The sequence below is a fragment of the Psammomys obesus genome, unplaced genomic scaffold, assembly GCF_907164565.1.
Source record: "Psammomys obesus unplaced genomic scaffold, mPsaObe1.curated_primary_1811, whole genome shotgun sequence".
In the NCBI taxonomy this organism is placed as follows: domain Eukaryota; kingdom Metazoa; phylum Chordata; class Mammalia; order Rodentia; family Muridae; genus Psammomys; species Psammomys obesus.
Genome location: NW_026592118.1, coordinates 13,348,504 through 13,351,511, shown reverse-complemented (window position 1 = coordinate 13,351,511; position 3,008 = coordinate 13,348,504). Strand labels below are relative to the sequence as shown.

Here is a 3,008-nt window from a genome sequence, read left to right as displayed (position 1 = left end):
AGACACATATGCAAAAGAAGTCCACATAAAGGCTGAGGGCTAATGAGGTGGCTCTGTAGTTAAGAGCACTCTCTGCTCTTGTGGAGAACCCAGGCAGCCACAAGGCCTACACATGCCTGGAACCCAAGTTCCAGGGGGATTTCATGCCCACTTTTGACCTCCCACAGCGCTAGGCACACACATGGCACACACACATACATGCAGGTAACATACACACAAATTAAATACATATAAAAAATAATTTTTTTAAAGACAGAGGCAGCCAGGTGTGGTGGCACCCGCCCTAGGATCCCAACACTCGGAAGGCTGAGGCAGGAGGATCATAAGTTTAAGCCTAACTTGGGCTACCTACTGAGGTCCTATCTAAAAATAAAAGTAAAAACAGAGACAGAGATTACAGCAAGGCTGATGGGAGACACGGAACAGTGACCATCTGAGACCATCCGGCACAAAGAAAGACCTTCCCCTCAAAGCTCTGGCAAGCACGGCCTTGCCAACACTCAGATCTGAACCATTAGAGCTCCAACAGAGTAACTTCCTGTTATCACAAGGCATAAGCATGGCTACAGGAGTCTCATATGATATTCCTAATTTGTAAGACCATATTAGTGGCTTGGCAGGAATAGAGGCTGTGTGGTCAGGGGCTGCAGGGTGGATGGCAGGAGGCAGGTATCCGGGTGCAGCAAGTAGTTCCAGGTTCCACGATCCCTAGAAGAACTTAAATAAAGCAAAGGGGCCTTATTTGCATATCTTCCAAGCAGAGCCTGAGGGTGGTGTGAGCAAAAACAGGCCCCTCCTCCAAAGCTAGGCTTCCTCCAAACCAACCCCAAACCTATTGGTCCCAGGGGCGTTGGCAGGTGTAGGAAAGGAAGGAACTGACCTGGCAGAGCCCTGTAGCCTGGGGTCAGGCTGACCTGAGGTGGATGTCAGAGGAGGGTTTCTGTGAGTTTGGCAGGTTCATAGTCAAAACCTAGGGAGAGGAGCTGGAGAGATGGCCCGGAGGGAAAGGGCAATTGCCACACAAGCATGAGGACCTGAGTTCTAGCCCCCAGGCATCCACATAGAAATCCAGGTGATCACTTCCGTCTATGACCTTCCTCCTGTGTGGGCATAGAGGTGAGGGCTGGGTGGCTGGTGTTTGATGGCTGCCAGTCTGTCTGTAGATTCAGTAGGAGACCTTGTCCCAAGGGTACGCCACAAAGAGCAAGAGCGCAAGACTCTCAAGGTCCTCCTCTGGAGTGTGTTCGTGCCTGGGTCTGGAGAAAAGATGTTGTCAAGTGTTTAATGCAGACACATGCCCTTAGGGAACTGGTAACTGGAGAGATAAAGGGATAAAGGGGCCAAGGGCAAATGGGCTGGGCATCCCAGAACTGACATCAGAGCAGAGGAACAGAAGGGACAGAAGGAAGGGGAGGTGCCCCCAAGGCCAGTGATGGGTTACCAAGGGAAGTTGGAACCTTGCCTGTCACTGCTGGAAGCGGACAGGAGGAATCAGCTTCCGTCCTGTTGTCCTCTCCTTACCAGCTCCGCCCAAGGGTAGAAGCTGGAAGTACAGGGATGTAGCTGGCAGGAGTCTGTCCCTGAAAGGAACAGAGGGGAGGAGGAGAGGCCTCCAGAGTCTGGAGAGCTGAAGGTGGAGTCAAACACTCGTGACTGTGAGTCATAGGAAGGTTAACCTGGTGCCCAGCAACCAGGAAAGATTGAAAGACCTTTCCTAGGACTACCCTGCACCTCCAAGGATTGCACAAACAGAAAAGAAAAACCAAGCACTATTACAGTTAAAGGAAGGTCCACTCCTGTCAGAGATTCACACCCAGTCCTCCCCTTCTATAAAGAAGAGGCCCGTTCTGAGAGCCTAGCTTGAGTCATAAGCTTGTTCAAGCCCCCTCTGCTCCATAAGGAACACACTGTACTCACTCTCTCTCAATAAATCTATACTTTCACTGCTGCTACTCTGGGTTTTACTCAAGCCTTTGTTCCAGACACAATGCACCTAGACACTGTGTCACAGATGACCCCTGAGGCCCCCTCTAGTATCATTTTGGTAAACAGACCCACACCCAGGAACACAGGTGGAAAGTGACACCTGTGTTCTCATCTGACCCCTACTGCTGCTCCCTACACAGTTTCAGGACCAGCTGAGCTCAGACAGACACACTGTCGAGAGTGTGGAAACAAAGCCACGCCCACGGGTAAAGGCTCTGGAGAGGACCCTGGCCACACCCTTTGTGTTAGCAGATGGCAAAGGTCTGCCTCCCGTGGCCTCGGACATTTGACAGGGAGCTGGGTTCCCTGAGACACCTCTGTGCATGTTTATAGACCAGAAGACATTCCCAGCAGGGAGAGCCTTGTTCCACCCACCCGTGTCTCCCCAGGGACACACATGCCAGGAGGAGAAGCACAAGCATGGCAACATATGCTGAAGGAAACATGGCGCTGGGCTCTGAGGAGAGATGCCCCCCCCCCCCCACTGCCCTGAGCCATCTTCGCAAAGACCCACGGACAGACAGCCCCGCCAGCACAGGGAGAACAATAAACAAGGGTGTGTCCTGCCCACCGTCTCCCTGTGACGGGGATCCATCTCGGGCTCCATCCAAAGCAGAATGTGATTTTGTTTGTGGCTCCTCCACTGCCAGGTGGAGATGCAAATGTGAAATCTGTTGAAGAGCTAAGCTGTTTTACATAAGGAAGGGGAAGCCATGTGGGCACAGGAACCTGTTGCCTTATCGGCCTTTGGGAGAGGAAAGGGAAGGGGGCTGTGACCACCTGTCTGTCCTATGTTCTCCCAGACAGAAACCCGGGCTCAGCCCCCGCAAGAATCAGGGCTCTCTCCGAGCTATTTCCTTGAGGGTGACAGAGCAGGAGAAACAGGAGTTCAAGCCAAGCAGTGTAAGTGAAGATGAAGGCCCTACCTCAAAGCCCAAAGTAAACAAACAAAACAGTTGGTCGTTTTAACTGCAAAACAAGATAGAGCATTTTGGAACAGGGGCTGTGGGTTGTCTGAGACC

General features: G+C 52.0%; 1 long non-coding RNA gene across 1 annotated transcript; it reads right to left on the bottom strand.

Annotated features, from left to right (window-relative positions):
• Positions 1-240: 240 nt before the first annotated feature.
• On the bottom strand, positions 241-2,578 carry LOC129680995 (uncharacterized). Its single transcript, XR_008720761.1, has 3 exons — positions 2,558-2,578; positions 881-1,256; positions 241-717 (listed from the first exon to the last, which is right to left on the bottom strand). It is a non-coding gene; the product is annotated as an uncharacterized LOC129680995 (long non-coding RNA).
• Between the last annotated feature and the right edge of the window lie 430 nt (positions 2,579-3,008).